The sequence below is a fragment of the Ostrea edulis genome, chromosome 3 (genome assembly GCF_947568905.1).
Source record: "Ostrea edulis chromosome 3, xbOstEdul1.1, whole genome shotgun sequence".
Taxonomy (NCBI): Eukaryota; Metazoa; Mollusca; class Bivalvia; order Ostreida; family Ostreidae; genus Ostrea; species Ostrea edulis.
Genome location: NC_079166.1, coordinates 93,265,234 through 93,284,450, shown reverse-complemented (window position 1 = coordinate 93,284,450; position 19,217 = coordinate 93,265,234). Strand labels below are relative to the sequence as shown.

The 19,217-nt window shown below is 35.5% G+C and overlaps 1 protein-coding gene across 2 annotated transcripts in view; it reads left to right on the top strand.

Annotated features, from left to right (window-relative positions):
• The window catches only part of LOC125652354 (uncharacterized), a 270,302-nt gene that overhangs the window by 153,058 nt on the left and 98,027 nt on the right, over positions 1–19,217 (top strand). The window contains exon 1 of one of the 2 annotated variants that reach the window (XM_056159426.1): positions 4,857–5,412. The exons of the other annotated variant lie outside the window; for it this stretch is intronic. The gene's annotated coding sequence lies outside the window, so the exon portion shown is untranslated. Of the gene's footprint in view, positions 1–4,856; positions 5,413–19,217 lie in introns of those variants that run through there. 2 annotated transcript variants of the gene reach the window in all.

The following is a 19,217-nucleotide window of genomic DNA, read 5'->3' as shown; positions in this document are numbered from 1 at the left end:
ATATCAATAAGTTAATGAAACATAACAGCTGAAAATCACATGATTTTGACTTATCTCCATATTTGGTAACGATGTCCGTGTTTGAACGATGGTAAGGGGAAATAGTCCAAGATGGACAAAATCTAATCTAAAACAAGTCATCGTATAATATACATGTAGTTTAGCGCTATTTATTATGCCCAATTAAGAAGAAAGGGGGTCTATATTTTTAACAATACTAACAATGCGGCGAAATAAGTCACGGAGTACGTGGAATACATATATTCACAAGCGGACAGACGACGCTAAAGATCCGGATTTAACTAGATTGAAACAGAATGTGTCTTCATAGTTGCAAATGACCAAAAAAAAAAATGGATTTCATTAGACATGAAGCAGAAACACACAGTGAATGTAAATATATGTAAATATACGTCATTAACTGTCACGTGTCGATCATGGAGACTGTCTTTCAAATGTTCAAATTTATTTTTTTATTTTTACATGCGGGAGAAATCAATTCCTGGAACTTTGTATTGGCGGACCCCTGGGCATACCAGAGGTGAAATGAGGAGTACACATCCCCTGTCGACTGGTGACACCTTCAGTGAGTCCCATGACTTGGTTAGATAAATGGAGTAATCTGTAGTCTTAGTATGTACAAAACAGCCTAACAACACTCGATGTGGTGACGAAGTTTTGAACGGAAAACCTGTGTCTTAAGATGACTTAGGAAATACAGTCTTAATCGATGTCTGATTCTATGTAGGAAGTTGAATCAATCCTTCATTTTTGTAAAGTCATCAACTATTTAATTGATACTAGTAGTTTCAAGATATTCTGCATCGAAAAATCGTGTATATCTTTTATAACATTACATACTATTTTTCACGTCCAAACACAACATCTTGTTGAGGAATTAATCTTACTTGATATTGGATATAATCTTACCTGATATTGGATATAATGAGGAGTGAACAACTGAGGAATTAATCTTACCTGATATTGAATATAATGGTATAATGACGAGTGAATAACTGAGGAATTAATCTTACCTGATATTGGATATAATGTTATAATGACGAGTGAACAACAGCCACACAACTGCAGCAGAATTCCCTCAGACTTGTGAAGAACACTTAGTGAAAACATCAGTACGGACGGAATTTGAAGGATGGTGAATACAAAAGTCGTCTGATGAAGCGCAACGCCGGCTGATCCCAGTCCTACAACAGTTGCACTGTGTAGCACTTTATACAAGTGTAACAGGAAGGGAGAAAATGCAACGGACCAGACCGGGATTCGAACCCGGGCCCCCTGAATCTCTAGTCAGGTGCTCTATCAACTGAGCTATCTGGCCATCGGCGATCGAACCCGGTTGACCGCTACATTCCTCCCTCCTTAGATGTCTTCACACCTGAAGACATTAACTCAGGATCTTTATCCCCTGGCAGGCATTTTTACCTGTCAGTTCCAGGGGCTGGTCTATGGCAACAAATCTAGTATAGGAGAGAGGAGAAAATCCCGGTCTGGTCCGTTGCATTTTCTCCCTTCCTGTTACACAAGTAACGATTTGATTTTTATCTCAAAATTCAACTTTGGACAGATGTAGGATTGCAAACATAAGCGCTCTGCAATTTGTGGCATGCCAATATGAGCGAAAAAGGTTTAAAGGGTCGATAAACAAACAAACAAGCAAACAAACAAATCTTACCAATGACATTTTCTGGGCAATTAGAATTGTATATAATACCGAGAAAACAATCCGATGACGCATTAGCCTTTATCCAGTACGGAGAAAGGAAACCGCACGTTTCCAGTACGACTGGAGGTAGAAACAAAAAACTAACAAGACAAACCAGGCCAGTACACACACCGGTATCCATTGTCTGTAAAACCGTCAGTGTCGGAAGAGTTGGGGGCTGTATAAAGATTTAACTGGACGTGATACGATCTCTGGTATTGAAGTTTAACTACACGTTAGTGGGACGTAACACAATAGAACAGAGCATGACAATTTAATCACATGTTTGTTGTTCTGTAAGGAGGAGCAGCACATCCGAGAAATCTGAAGTAGATGGAACGTGGAGGATATGTACAGCATTTAGTTAAAAAGAAATGATGTTTTAGTTGAAATAATCTGAAAACAGATTAATGCTCTTGTGAGACTCGAACCCATGATCTCCGGGTCAGCAGTCGACACGTTAACCTGATTCATCATCAACTAACCCACCGCAAAAATCTCGGAGATAGAATAACATTGAAACATTCCTGGATTTGCCGGGTGTATGCTCATTGTAACAGATTACACGGAGTTGTCACGGGGATGGTCCTTTGATTTATGTCTAGCAGCATCAGTTTATATTTTGATTGAGGTAATTGTTAAAGCTTTTGTAATGAAGCCGATTAACGAGAAAGGTTGCTTTATTGAATATTACATGTTTAGCGTTATCTGTAAATCACGCAGTAACACGATTGAACAAGATACACACAAGATAAAGGATTTAAATTTAAATTCGCGATTGAATAAGATTGAGTAATTGTTTTTTTTTTTCATTATTGATTTGAATATGTCTTTATTGTCTTTACACATTCTACCATTATGATACACCATGATAGTGAATATAACCAAAAGCCTTTTCAAGAGAGAGAGAGAGAGAGAGAGAGAGAGAGAGAGAGAGAGAGAGAGAGAGAGAGAGAGAGAGTTGATCATCTCTAGAAATATTTACCAAGACTACATGCCGGTGTTGGGGAGAGCAAGTAAATAATGTTCTCGCTGAGTTGTACACGAGGCTCGTGAAGAACAAAAGAGTGAAGTTCGAGGGTTTGGAAAAGCAGCAGGAGTTTCGAGTGAATCAGCAATACAAACTAAAAAAGTAACCATAGCTCTAAACCGCGTTGATGTTTCCCAGGGGCTATATGGCTTGGGAGAGTGAGCATTTATATGTGTTTGTGAGGAGGGGGAGGAGGGGGGGGGGGGGGTGTTAATAAACAGATATATTGTAGAACAGAAAGAACTTCAGTTGTCTTTCTGGTTAGAATATTAAGTCATGACTGAATTATATAAACTTAAGAATTTACCATGCATGGGATTCAAAGATAAAATAATTACATTTATAATGTCATTTCATTCATTGTTACTCAGCAATTGTTCAATCGGAAAAGAAGAAATAATTTCTATAATTAGCCGCGCAACATAAATAAGACACCCGATCTATAGCGCAATGAATGTACACGTATGTATATTCAGAATATTTGACAAATTTTAGTGAAAAAAATAAAATGAATATTTTGTAATTAATTGATAATTCTCTCTCTCTCTCTCTCTCTCTCTCTCTCTCTCTCTCTCTCTCTCTCTCTCTCTCTCTCTCTCTCTCTTATTTCTCCTTCAATGCAAAAATGCAGAGACAATGACGTTGATATGAGTTTTTTTAAGCAGTGCATTAAAAGTAAATTAAGAACATTGTTGAATGATGTCGCGAATATCTGTAACGTTATTTGTTGAAAACTGCTGCTTTGGTGGGCGTTTTTTTTTTTTATCAAACGTTGACCTCTGTTTAGAAAACAAAAACCGAAGCTCGATTACCCCATAGTTATTCTTTCAGCACTATTTTTAAGAATTGCTTTATTTTTAGTTTTTATATTACACCATCAAATTGTATCTACTACAGTGGCGGATTTAGAGGGGGCGCTGCCGGCGCCCCCCCCCCCCCCCCCCCCCTAAAATTTTCAAATCTAAGGTAAATCGCGGTATCTTGTTTCGGAAAATGTACTAAACAATGAAAGAAGCAATGATTTCTTCCACTCGCGGAGAAATAAATGACATAATTCTTTGATTTCTTGAATTACTTTACTGGGAGAAACCCTTTAAATTTGGGTCATTTTATCAATTTCACCTTATTAAAATGATAGAAAATAGTAGAAATGACTTAATAGGAGAACTATTTCAAGCCCCATAAAATCTGTAAAATCCAGGAGCTTCCGGGGGCTTCACCCCTTGGACCCCCACCAGGGCTTCGACCTGGACCCACTGCCTCATAAAGTGGCGCCCTCGTAACCACAATTCCTGGATCTGCCCCTGCTACATGTATTTTATGCTGAATTCTGCAATGAGTAAAGTCAATCACTCTCTTATATATATATATATATATATATATATATATATATATATATATATATATACATAAATATGTGTGTGTGTGTGTATGTGTGTGTGTGTGTGTGATTAAAACAACATTTTTACTTCATTTTAAAAACCTCAGAGGTCCTTCAAAATTGTCACTTAAATTTGTCTTTCCAGTTATATCAGCTGGAGGATTCAAGCTCCTGAGAAACTTTTGTATACTTTGTCATGTTTGTTCGGTAATTTGTCTAGCGAAATTACAAATCTTATTATTTTCATCTTATTTTTTTCTTTTTCTTAAATTGTTGTTTAAAGTGTTACATTTTGCATACTTTTTAATTACTGTTTTACTGAATTGTTAATTTGTCTCGTGTACTTACACTATCATTTTTCACATTCAGTATTCTCTATGAAAGGTGAATATAACGAACAGTAATTAATATCATAACTTTTACAAGCAATACAAAATAGAGATTTGGGCAAACACAGACCCAGGTGGATATACCAGAGGTGGGATCACGTGCCAAAGAGGGACGTCTAATCAAAGAATTAAAAGTTTAATATGGATCACTAAGTAGGAAATATAAAAATGAGTTGATACTTTGTCATGAGTGGATGACTGAACGTATTCGAAAACAAGTGTTTACATCTAAATATACATTTATATCAAGTCGTTTTTTTTTTTTTGTTCATTGATACATTTGCCAAAACAAAAGCAAAAGCAAAAAAAAAAAAAAAAAATAAAAATAAAAAAAAAAATAAATAAAAAAAAGCTGTCCTCTCAGTGTTGAAAATAAAAAAGTGGAGTGAGTCCCATTAGTATGTAAGTTAAATTAAATGTGTGTCCTATTGTATTTTGCACCGGTCCCAACCCCCCAACCCCCCAAAAATATTGACTGGTCATTTACAAGTATTTTAGATTACTTCAATAGTGATTTAAATCATTCACAGATCGAATTTTAACTGTGATATGTGCAGTAAATAATTATTGAGTAAAGAATTCATCCACATGTTATATATTCGCCACAGAAATCTGAGAATAAGATCCCGCCTATGGCCTTTTATCCATAATATATAAAGGTACATGTATGTCTACTTTCGTTTTGATAACAATTAAATAAATGACAAGATGAAACAGATAGAACATACTTGACGCTTGGAATAATTAACATGGCAAATGTAGATAAAAATTATCATATTTTTTCCAAATATAGAATGGGTATGAAAAGTATTTTTAAATGTGACCCTGCAACGAACCCCATGGAAATTCCGACAAAAATTGAAACGTTTAAACAGTCAACAGTAAGCAGGTATGTCCATTCTAAAATTATCACCATTGTTGTATGTTTACGGATATGACCATTGTCTTGTGGAAACATTTTTAACTATTACGAGAGTGTGTTTCTGATATAAAACTGAATGTAAACACTTAAATCTATATAGTATCACTACACATTAGACGGTGTTACAGGCCTCGTTATGGATAGTGTCACTACACATTAGACAGTGTTACAGGCCTTGTTATGATCCATGCTGATTAGTTTAGTTGTGCGCATGTCGTCGTTATGTTATACTCGTAGTTAGTCAATGAATCGAAATTTAAGAACAGCGTTTTGTATAATATCATCGAACAAAGTTCGCTCAAATTACGACACGGTAATTGTGCCATAAATATCGGTATAATTCACACTTAAGTTACGGCACATTAACTGTGTCATAAGTACCGGTATAACTTCATTCGCAATATTTACACTCCAGCGTGATAAAAATGTTATACAAGTATGAGCAAATATTATGATGAAATGACCCCTGGTAGGAAACAAAACAATAAAGGGTTTGCTATGGGTTTACACAATAGAAAATAAACCCAGTTGATATAATTCGGGTGGGCTACATCATTAATTATATATAATTAATAGCAACATCGATTAGTCGAGACAGGCTATTTTTACATTTCAGCTAAATAGACACCGAAGTTGCACGGATATGTACACGTACGTGACGATCTGTCATGCATGATTAGGTCATAACTAATTATAGATGATGCGTACGACAGATTGGTATATTAGACATATATAAATCTTTGGTCATCTGAGTAGAGGTTAACGTAAGTAGGTGGATTTTCGACTGGTCCAAAGCAACACTAGCTGTCATTTCGAAGTTGGAAATTCTTATTGTAAAATTTTGATTTATTGTCTCAATGGTAAAAAAGTAAGGCTTATAAACTTATGTTATCAGTTCGTGATAACTGTATACATTAGATACTTAATTCAGAGGCTCTGAAGGAAGTAAAATGACATCATTGTCTTACCGAAGAAAAAAATTGATTTTATTGATCTTTTTTGATAAATTCTTCAAATTAGTTTTACGTTTATTGATAATAATGATCAAAATTATATAAAACCTATTATAATGACCCATTTTTATAACAAAATAAAATTGTCATAGTTTAAGCTAATGTTGCTTTACAGCTGAACAGGCTGACACAACCAATTATTGATTGAATCATTCTGAGTTCATTGATTGGTTAAGATATGTCTAATGCTATCTGACGTGTTCATGTCAATTGCGTTCAAGACGGATGTGACCGATCAACAAGGAATGTTGGGATGTTTAATGATCCTCCTAGGCGACTGATCCCAATTCTGTTTTCCCAGGTGTTCATATTTGCCTAAACTCTTAATTTTTTGTATTCCTTATACTGCTCATAGGATATACATTGTATGAGATGATCACGGTTCGTTGTCTTGTTTTCATCTGCCTATGTAAGGATACGGCGATTTACAGCGCAGCAAATGCTCAAAAATCGTAGCAGTCAACAATTATAAATATTTTGAAGGCTTACATGCTTTCAACTGAAAGAGGAATAAAACACCAAAAATAAATCTTATAAATGTAGGACACGAACAACAATGCTTTGACATTGAAAGCTTTCAAATTACTTAATTTAATTAGAAATACAGTTTTAATAGAGAACATCCGAAAAAAATAATCATAAAACGTCTGTTAGACTTGAACCCGCGATCTACATATTGTTGTGCATTACGTGGTATAAATATAATATAGAGTGCCCAGTTAGTGCAGTAACTACATAAGTCGTTCGCCATAGGCTGAGTTGTACAGATCTCCGAGATGATCGTCTCTAGAGGTCTGGTCTGTGACTTGAATACAACTAACTTGACAGCTGCTCAGTATCGGGAATGTCGAGTCCGATCTGAATAACATCGAATATTACTACAATATCAGCAGTTGACTCGTTGACCTTCCGAGCTACCCAACTAGGCGATCAAATTTAAGGCCATAGGACACCTAAGATTTTGAACACATCAAGTAAAGTAGGAGTTTTTGTGTTTTTGTGCGTCGTGCATAATTGCCAACCTCCAACATGTAGAAAGGAGTTACTAAACAGAGTACGTTAGAGTACTATAGAGTACGCTGGTAAAATTTCATAATCTAATGCAATTGAAGTGTTTATTTGTATGTAGACCTCTTAAATAAACATGATTATAAAATAATTTCGCAATATTTCTCAAAAGTACTTGTTTTTTTTAAGCTATATTTTGACCAGAAAACATTAAATTTATTGAAGATTTACGGCATACTGATCCCGATTATTAGCGATGTGACGTATTACATCAGTAATTGATTCCATAATTAATTCCATCTATGATTGATAGTTACTCGGAAATCATGATCTTTGATTCTCTTGTTTTGTTTTCCTCTTGTATTTTTAGCTCACCTGAGCTGAAAGCTCAAGTGAGCTTTTCTGATCACTCGTATTCCGGCGTCCGTCCGTCCGTCTGTCCGTCCGTCTGTCCGTCTGTCCGTCTGTAAACTTTTCTCATTTTCAACTTCTTCTCAACAACCACTGGGCCAATTTCAACCAAAGTTGGCACAAAACATCCTTAGATAAAGGGAATTCTAAATTGTTAAAATAAAGGGCCAGGCCACCTTCCAAGGGGAGATAATCAAGAAAAGGTAAAAATAGGGTAGGGTCATTAAAAAATCTTCTTCTCAAGAACCACTGGGCCAGAAAAGATGAAATTTATAGATAAGCTTTATTAGGTAGTGCAAATTCTAAATTGTTAAAATCATGGCCCCTGGGGGTCGGATGGGGCCACAATAGGGGGTCAAAGTTTTACATACAAATATATAGGGAAAATCTTTAAAAATCTTCTTCTCAAGAACCACTGAACCAGAAAAACTGAGATTTATATGAAAGCTTCCTTATATAATGCAAATTCTAAATTGTTAAAATCATGGCCCCTGGGGGTCGGATGGGGCCACAATAGGGGATCAAAGTTTTACATACAAATATATAGGGAAAATCTTTAAAAATCTTCTTCTCAAGAACCACTTAGCCAGAAAAGCTGAGATCTATATGAAAGCTGCCTTATATAATGCAGATTCTAAATTGTAAAAATCACGGCCCCCGGGGGTCGGATGGGGCCACAATAGGGGGTCAAAGTTTTACATACAAATATATAGGGAAAATCTTTAAAAATCTTCTTCTCAAGAACCACTGAACCAGAAAAACTGAGATTTATATGAAAGCTTCCTTATATAATGCAAATTCTAAATTGTTAAAATCATGGCCCCCGGGGGTCGGATGGGGCCACAATAGGGGGTCAAAGTTTTACATACAAATATATAGGGAAAATCTTTAAAAATCTTCTTCTCAAGAACCACTGAACCAGAAAAACTGATATTTATATGAAAGCTTCCTTATATAATGCAAATTCTAAATTGTTAAAATCATGGCCCCCGGGGCATCAAAGTTTTATATACAAATATATAGGAAAAATCTTTAAAAATCTTCTTCCCAGAACCACTAAGCCAGAAAAGCTGAGATTTTTATGAAAACTTTCTGATATGGTGCAGATTCAGGTTTGTTGAATTCTTGCCCCCCTGGGGTAGGATTGGGCCACAATAGGGGATCAAAGTTTTACATACAAATATATAGGGAAAATCTTTAAAAATCTTCTTCTCAAGAACCATTGGGCCAAGGAAGTTCATATTTACATGAAAGCTTTCTGACATAGTGTAGATTCAAGTTTGCAAAAACCATGGCCTCCAGGGGTAGGTTTGGGGCCATAATAGAGACTACGGTTTTACATGCAAATAGATATGGAAAATCTTCTGATATGGACCAAGGTGACTCAGGTGAGCGATGTGGCCCATGGGCCTCTTGTTTTTTTTTTTTTGGAGGGGTTATGTCTCCCCCCTTTAAATTTATCTTTTTTGATTTTATGTTTTGTACCTTTGTTGTCTTTTAAAGTTTTTGTAATTTGATTTGGTGAACGTGGAAAAGAAAGTGAAATACTTTCATTTTCAAAAATGCTTCAAAAGGTTAGTGTCCGTGTGAAGATTCTCAATTGGATATAAGTGGGTCTTTAGATAGGAGAACAACTCTACACAACCCTTACATATAATGTCTACTTTATTCTTGTCAATGTTGATAATCAGAATTAAACTATAAACTACTTTATGGTACTTTGAACAATGATGTACATGGAAGTAAATGGGGGAAAAAAAGATGTGTGTCCATCATGTGAAGCATGCAATATAGATTATTATTATTATTTACAGTATTTATATAGCGCATTATATAATAAAAAAAATCTAAGCGCTTTACATTAAAACAACAATAAGCTACAATTAAAAATTGAACATATCTAAAACAGTGTGAAAAAAATCGTAATTAAACTACAGAAAATACATACAAAAAGGTTTCATGAAAAAGAATATTAATACTGTCACTGGAAATGGCTTACATAAAATCGTGATAAGCAAGTCTGAAGAAGTAAGTTTTTAATTTTTTCTTGAAAAGTTCGAAAGAAGATGAAGACATAAAACAATAATGTATGAATTTAAAATCATTAAGCATATTTGGGAGAAATAATTAGCTCCTTCTTGGAGTTTTATATTACATGGGACACTATTGTACTAGCAATCAACAAAAAAAAAAAACCAAAAAAAAAAAAAAAACAAAAAACCAAACAAACAAACAAAATAAAGAACAAACAAAGAAAAAAAAAAGAAAAAAAGAAACAATCTTTCTGAATAATCTTATATCCTCTGTTAAGTTTTTTCTATTTATAAATATAGAATGAAATACAGATTACAGAATGAGAAAATGATGGAGCAAGATCTGCATACGTTTAACATTGAACGTGTTAATCCATAGTTATAATGCAATACTTTTGTTTACATATGTTAAATATACTAGTAATAGTTCGTTTCGTTTAAAGCGGATTTTTCAATTTACAAGTTAATTCTTGACACAATTTCATAGTTTTTAGTATTTAGCACAAATCATTTAGTTTTACACATGCTATTTTCTATTAAGCAATCTAATTGTAAACAAAAACATGGCACGAGCCTTGTTGATATAAGAAAGAATTGTGAGTGCTGTATCTCACTTGTAGCTCAAAAGTTGATATCAAAATTTTGGTTGAACATTAGAAATACTTTAGTTAAGCTGGATCGATCCTCATGTGATTTATCAATATTAATGTTATTGATTTTCACTCAGTATAGTTTAATTTCATCAATAACCAAAGAGAATATGTATGTCGCCACCTTTTTAAAGATGTCATACATACAAAAACAGAAGTATATATCAACATAAAAAAATCAAACATTTTCGTTAAACAGAATAATAAAAATTGATCTAAAAAAAACTTACTGATATGACAATGTTTAAATGTCAACAGTTTAAGAAAAGTGCTTATTCATAGATATATAAAAATTAATTGTGGATATTAGTGAAATCATTGTGTCATGGACATGCAGTAGAGGTAATTCTAGCATAGGAGTTATTGCCCTTGACAACATTTTAAAAATTATAAATACATGTAATTTATTATCTATGGAAAATAAAAACTTTGTCAGTATCAAACGTTTACCAATTTTTTTTATTATACCCGCACTTTCTAAAGAAAGCTCGGGTATATTATTTTTATCCTAGTCCATCCGTCTGTCCGTCCCAGTTGTTGTCACTAAAACTGTGTCCACATTTACAGCGCAATCCAAATGATATTCTAGGTGCTAAATAGTAAAGTCCTTTAGATGTACAATAAGGTTTCAGAAATTTCATATTGGCCCCAGGGGGCAAATAGGGTATGAAAATGACATTTTTTTTTCACATAAAGCTTGTCACTTAAACTCCATCTACAGCTGTAGGAGCAGTCACAAGCTATTCTAGGAGCTGAATAGCAATGTCCTGTAGATGTGCAATAAGGTTTTGGAATGTTCATATTGGCCCCAGAACGCAAATAGAGGCCGAAAATAACGTTTTCTATCACAAAGCTTGTCACTTAAACTCCATCTACATCTTTAGGAATAGTCATATGATATTCAAGGAGCTGAATAGTAATGTTCTGTAGATGTGCAATAAGGTTTTGGAATTTTCATATTGGCCCCAGAACGCAAATAGAGGCCGAAAATAACGTTTTCTATCACAAAGCTTGTCACTTAAACTCCATCTACATCTTTAGGAATAGTCATATGATATTCAAGGAGCTGAATAGTAATGTTCTGTAGATGTGCAATAAGGTTTTGGAATTTTCATATTGGCCCCAGAACGCAAATAGAGGCCGAAAATAACGTTTTCTATCACAAAGCTTGTCACTTAAACTCCATCTACATCTTTAGGAATAGTCATATGATATTCAAGGACCTGAATAATAATGTTCTGTAGATGTGCAATAAGGTTTTGGAATTTTCATATTGGCCCCAGAACGCAAATAGAGGCCGAAAATAACGTTTTCTATCACAAAGCTTGTCACTTAAACTCCATCTACATCTTTAGGAATAGTCATATGATATTCAAGGAGCTGAATAGTAATGTTCTGTAGATGTGCAATAAGGTTTTGGAATTTCCATATTGGCCCCATGGGGCAAATATGAGCTGAAAAATGACGTTTTCTATCATAAAGCTCCATCTACATCTTTAGGAGTAGTCACATGATATTCTAGGACTGTTGACCTTGAATGACCTTGAAAATGAGTCAAGGCCAAAGGTCAAGATCACTTTCTCCTCCACAAGGTCTTAAGTGGTTGATTTCAAAAATGGGGTCATAGTCAAAGGTCAAGGTCACTCTTCAAGATGTGGGTCTCCACAAGCAATGCAACTTTGAGTATGTACGTCATTCCAAATGAAGTCTATATCCCTTTCCTTCACGGGATTCAGAATGATAGCTGTCTTCGCCAAGTACTTGCAAGACACAGATAGATGACCGACACTCTACGCATAACTTGGAGAAACAGTCTCCGTGGGAAAGCTCTGTCAATGTCAAGGAGGACTGCATGGACCAACCAAGTGCCAATTTACATATCTGCCCAATGTTCAACATTAGGGCACTGGTACTGATCTTTAAGCAATACACAAAATTGACACTCTACACAAACTGATAATACCCCCCCCCCCCCCCCCAATTAAAACAAATGCACATAGACAGAAAGAGCTACACTTGTACATTTCACCTTCTGTAATATTGTAAACCAATAAATGAACAAAAATATTATTAAAAAAAAGAAAAAAGAAATGATAAATAAAATAAAATAAATGAATAAGCTAGACTTGTCTGATCAGGAATGATGCAGTATCCTCTGTACAGACTCTATACTCAGCAAACATTTTCTTTGTGCCTTTGCTCAGCCTCTTAAATCCAAGTGAACTCACTGAAATGACCTCCACGTCCACACATGTACACAAATCATCCAACAAGGAAATGCGCAGCTTCTCCTCCTGTCGTCCGTTTACTGCATCCTCAAAAATGAAAGTAGAAATCCCCGCCAACCAACTCTCTCACACGTCACTGTTTCGGATCCTATAAAAAAGTAACTTTATCAAAGTACAATGAGCATCACCATGCATTCAAACACAAATAAACAACATTGATATCATTCAAACTCCATTATTTCTTCTCTTTAAATCATCTAGTATTTAACCCTGGTCACATTACCTTCGTAAATATTTTGCTCACTAAAAAGTCATGCCGGGTCAAATGATCATAGATATATTTAGAGGGGGTGGGGGTGGAACAGCATATGACGATATCTGATCATCAACTTTTATCACATTTGTTTGAGCATGTAAGTCACTAAAAATTAAACCTGTCGTAAAAATACACACTGAAGTAACTACAAGGAATTGCAGAAAACCTGGATACCAATTAGGGTATCATTCTGTCTCTGTAATTTGAGCTTGTGAAGTAGATCTTACAGAAACGGATGCAGGAATTTTTGAAGGGGGGGGGGGGGGGGGGCAGTACTTGATCTTTTAGAAACTTTTCACAACGTCCTTCTGCTATCTATATCTATGTTTGATATAGCAAAGAAATGAGAGAGAGAGGGTTACTCCCAGTAAGCTGGGGGCGGCCTAGGCCCCCAGAAACTGTAGGGTAAATGGTGCAACTCCTGCATTCTGAACATTTCCTGGACCTTCCTTTTCACTTTCAAATTCTCTACTTCTTAAAATTCTTTTTTTTTATTAAAATTGTTTATGTTACATATACTTTTTAAGAAGTCTTTTTAAAGCGATACTTGCATTTGACGAAAATATTGTAAATATTTTATCAGTGTGTCGTCTTATTTATCCTAGAATTAAATGATAATTATACTGGTGTTGATAAATTTGAATGAAACAATTAGTAGTACATATACATGTAAGTATCTACCTTTCATATCATTTGGACTCAAAGTCTCCTTAAAATTGAATCATTCTTAAATTGTTTGGTTCTCCAAAGGGGCGCTCTGGACCCCCCCCCCCCCTCCTTCTGGATCCGCCCATGTCTTATGTGTTGTTTCTGCTAGGAAATTTCATTTGCGATTACAGTCACTTGCCCTTTATAACCATAACAATGCGAAGTAATATAAGCCCCGTCAGTTTTATTGACAACGGCAATTTCTTTCCTTTGAAATGGTAAAGAAGTTCGATATATTGACACTTCTCTCCCCCCCCCCTCTCTCTCTCTCTCTCTCTCTCTCTCTCTCTCTCTCTCTCTCTCTCTCTCTCTCTCTCTCTCTCTCTCTTCTTTATGGTAGGCAGTTGAAACGATGTGTAGTGAAAATGTAAGTTTAAACGGTGAATCTAATCGTATTTTGCAGATTTGGTATATCGAAGTTTGGCTTTAAATACGTACAGTTTTAATAGCGTTAGGTGTAGTTGTCAAATTAATGAGTCAACTTTTCCATCCCCTTTTGGAACTGAGGATGCAATGGGTCGGAGATGGGCCACTTCAAAGTCGATCTCTAGCCTATCTCTAAAGGGCAGCGAATATGTATTACATGCATAGTCTAAACATATTTTCTATCATGACAAACTTCACCTTCTATACAATAGTTAGGCTCCGTAGAATTAAGATTAAAGATGGCGACCTTCATATAGGCGCTTCGTGTCGTTGTTGCTAAGTCAATCATTGGGCGGCTCAATTGACTTGTATTTTTCCGAGTTTATGTACATTTTGATAAACGAAAGTTAGCATCTTTGTCTCTTGGATTAAATCATAAAGACTTTGGAAGAAAGGTTAATGACTTGAGTTCTGGGGCAAGTTATACGAGTTTAACCTGGTTTGGGTCAGTTTACATTTTTTTATAATCCGCTTCAGCATAAACTGATCCAGACCAGGTTATACTCGTATAACTTGCCCCAGAATTAAAGTCACTCCTTAATTAATCTTTCTGTGTGTGGTTTTGATGATTCCAGGAAAACGAATGTGTACGCTGGAATATCAAGTAAATGGTGTCTCTTTCATAATACATCAATTTTCTCTTCAACTGATGAAAAGTTAATTGTAACCAGACCTGGTTTCTCTCAACCCCTGCTCTTTAATTCTGTCGTTGCAAATACATTTACAGAATCACATAGGAATCTAATAAGATCCTTAGCTATCTCAAGAATAGCCTCGTCTTGGTTATGCATAGTGTTATAATCTATTATCGTGCGTTCTGCGTCACTAAGTGTGTTCGAGTTGTTTTTCTTGTTTGTGCTATCAGCTGATTCTGATTTTCAGTCAGGATGTTCTAGATTGTCGACTTTTTGTATTCTTTCTATAAGCGTATCAACATACCGTGGTAGCGAGTCAATTTGTCTTTGGTGTGTTCCAAGTTCAAGGTCAAAATCTGAATTCATTGCTTTGATATTTATCGTCAATACTTGCCATAAAATCGTTACGAAAATTTCTGATCACATGACTAACGTATTTTTTTCTGACTATTTTGAAAGATCCTCACCGCGATTGTTATTAAAGTAATTTGCTCTATCATTTTCGTCTCAAAATCCTTTGTCAATCACATCCGCGACTTCGAACAGTTTGCTAGTGGGTTTTGGAATTTGTTCATCAGACGACAGCCTACGCCAACCCCGTTCCAATCTTCTCCTTACATGGACCCCCAAACACACTTCCAAATTAACAAGTTTGTCAAAAAACACAGACTATACTCACATTGCAATGGCTTTTTTATCCACACAAACATTCACGGGTTAAAATCACTGCCTAGTCATCTTAACGCATACGCAACCTTATGTTTGAATAAAAGGACCTCTAAATCGAATACATTTTTCACAATGCAGTGCAAGTTATTTCCCTCTAAATCAAGGAGCACACAAACCGTTGCGATCCACAATTCATAACGTGAGCATAATGATTTACTATATCTGTCTGTAATTAAAGGTACCAGTTAAGATATTTTTCTGTACTTAATGAACGTAATTTTAGCCACTGATTTCATTTCTGTAGATTGTGCGATTTTTTTGTTTCGTAGGCAAAGTTGTATCATGATGTAGCAAAATCTGTAAATATCAAAGTATTCCTCTGCTTAGATCATGATCAAAGTATCTTGAACATATCATTAATTCTTTATTATTAATTTAAATCAATATTTTGGATTTATATTTTTCCTGGAACACCATTATTGCATTGCATTTTGATAGGATGAATATCTAAATTCAAATATTGGGGGAGGGGGTCCAAAAAGTTTGTCATCCGACATCGCTTTTCACACACAGTTTATTATTTTCAACAAACATCAAATGTAGTTCGAAGTGGGAAGGGTTGTTGATGAAAACTATGTGAATTTAATTTCTTCTTCTTAGACGTTGTAAATTCGTGTGTCATTTTAAATTAATTCTGAAGAGTGTTTTCATTTTGGTAGCTAGCCTATAAAACCCAATGTAGACGTTGAAAGAATTGCACAAAATGCATACTATTATCTCAGCAACTTAATCCTCCTATTCACCCTTCTACTCCGGTAACCTTTCAATATCCACGCCTGGACAATGTTAATTATATGTACATGTACATCGAATGTAATGTAATATTTATGTTGGTATTTGATTGGACTTTATTTTTGTTTTGTTTTTTCACGTGCGATCCAATATTTTGAAAACATCTTTATGTAAACCACCTTTAAATGTTTTAAATAACTCGACCTGTATTGAGTTACGTAGCATTAGAGTGAAGGTTGGGACTAGCTCCACTCTTTTTTTGACAGCGTTCTTTTTCCTCTATCATTACAGACAAAGTTGGCAATTTTTAAAGTTCGATCTGTAGGCTAGTTCCTTACCTTTTTTGAAAATTAACAGTGGACTGTAGTGGAAATAAATGTATAATCAAATTAACCTAAGCATTGGAGTAAAGTATCAACGCTCGTCTCCTTATCCCCAAAATGTAGGATTTAGAGCTTTGATTTCAATTTTACATTTTACGAGATATGAAATACCCGACAATTGTAAAAAAAAAAAAAAACTTCTCCGGCTGCCCCACCCCCACCCCCTCTCTTTTGACCCATCCCAATAAAGAAAGAAACAAACCCAAGAAGGATGGATGGTTATGTCTATTTAATCTCATGCTTTCATCGTGCCTTTCTTTCCAGATGTCTGTTGTTTTGAAAGATGACTTCTAAAATTATCGGGTTTCAAATAAAATTGTTTTCACAACCTTAAAATTGGACGAAATTCTAGACAAGCTTTTACGATAGTCAATGTAAAGCTCCAGGTTGACATTTTAATGTTATTGTCCAATTATCGTGTAATCCGTGTACGTACAGCTTGGTGGCGTGGCGTCAATAGCACACACCGCTTGTGAAACGATATTATTTCTCTGTCTTCTAATTAAAGAATACCTCGCTATGCGAGATGTATAATACAGAGGTCATGACATTTTAAATTATAGTTATACCCGCACTTTCTAAAGAAAGTTCGGGTATATTGTTGTTACCCTGGTCCGTCCGTCCGTCCGTCCGTCCGTCCGTCTGTCTTCTTCCTCAAACTGCTCTTTTATTTCAAGTGGTAACCAAGTGATCTTTTGGAATATGATAGGTGGTGTACTGTATATATATGATAAGGTTTTAAAATATTCAATTTTACCCTGGGGGCAAAACGGGGTCAAAAATGACGTTTCTTAAACAAAAACCTGGTTCCCAGAACTCCTCCTACATTTCATGCAGTAGCCCAATCATCTTTTGGAAGATGATTGGTTGGGTCCTGTAGATGTGCAATAAGGTTTTGGAATTTTCATTTTCAAATGGGGGTCGAAAATGATGTTTTTTAACACAACCCTGGTTCCCAGAACTCCTCTAACAATTTACACAGTAGCCTAATAATCTTTTGGAAAATGATTGCTGGTGTCCTGTAGATGTGCAATAAGGTTTTGGAATTTTCATTTTCACCCTAGGGATCAAATAGGGGTCGAAAAATGACGATTTTGTACAAAGAAACCCTGGTTCCCAGAACTCCTCTTACAATTTACACAGTAGCCTAATAATCTTTTGGAAAATGATTGCTGGTGTCCTGTAGATGTGCAATAAGGTTTTGGAATTTTCATTTTCACCCTAGGGATCAAATAGGGGTCGAAAAATGACGATTTCGTACAAAGAAACCCTGGTTTCCAGAACTCCTCTTACAATCTACACAGTAGCCTAATAATCTTTTGGAAAATGATTGCTGATGTCCTGTAGATGTGCAATAAGGTTTTGGAATTTTCATTTCCACCCTAGGGATCAAATAGGGGTCGAAAAATGACGATTTTGTACAAAGAAATCCTGGTTCCCAGAACTTCTCTTACAATTTACACAGTAGCCTAATAATCTTTAGGGAGATGGTTGTTGGTGTCCTGTAGATGCACAATAGGGTGTCGGAATTTTTATTTTTGCTCTGGGGGTCAAGTGGGGGTCGAAAAATGACGATTTTGTACCACAAAAAACCCTTGTTTCCAGAACTCTTCTTACATTTTACACAGTAGCCTAACAATCTTTTGGATGCTGATTGCTGGTGTCCTATATATAAGCAATAAAGTTTTGGAATTTTCATTTTCACCCCTGGGGTCAAGTGAGGGTTGAAAATGACATTTTTGCATAAAAGAACACTCAGGTCCCCAGAACTCTTTTTACGTTTTAAGCAGTATCCTAATAATCTTTAGGAAATTGGTTGCTGATGTCCTGTAGATGTGCAATAAGGTTTTGGAATTTTTATATCCGCACTTTCTAAAGAAAGTTCAGGTATATTGTTTTTATCCTGGTCTGTCCGGCCGTCCGTCCGTCCGTCCCAGTTGTTGTCACTAAAACTGTGTCCACATTTACAGCGCAATCCAAATTATATTCTAGGAGCTGAATGGTAAAGTCCTGTAGATGTGCAATAAGGTTTCAGGAGGGGGCAAATAGGTCCTGAAAAATGACATTTTCTAACATAAAGAGTGTCACTTAAACTCTATCTACATCTGTACGAGCAGTCACATGATATTCTAGGAGCTGAATAGTAATGTTCTGTAGATGTGCAATAAGGTTTCGGAATTTTCATATTGGCCCCAGGGGGAAAATAAGGGCCGAAAAATGACGTTTTCTATCACAAAGCTAGTCACTTAAACTCCATCTACATCTTTAGGAATAGTCACATTATATTCAGGGAGCTGAATAGTAATGTCCTGTAGATGTGCAATAAGGTTTTAGAATTTTCATATTGGCCCCAGGGGGCAAAGAGGGGCCGAAAAATGACATTTTCTATCATAAAGCTCCATCTACATCTTTAGGAGTAGTCACATGATATTCTAGGATTGTTGACCTTGAATGACCTTGTAAGTGTGTCTAGGTCAAAGGTCAAGATCAATTTCTTCTC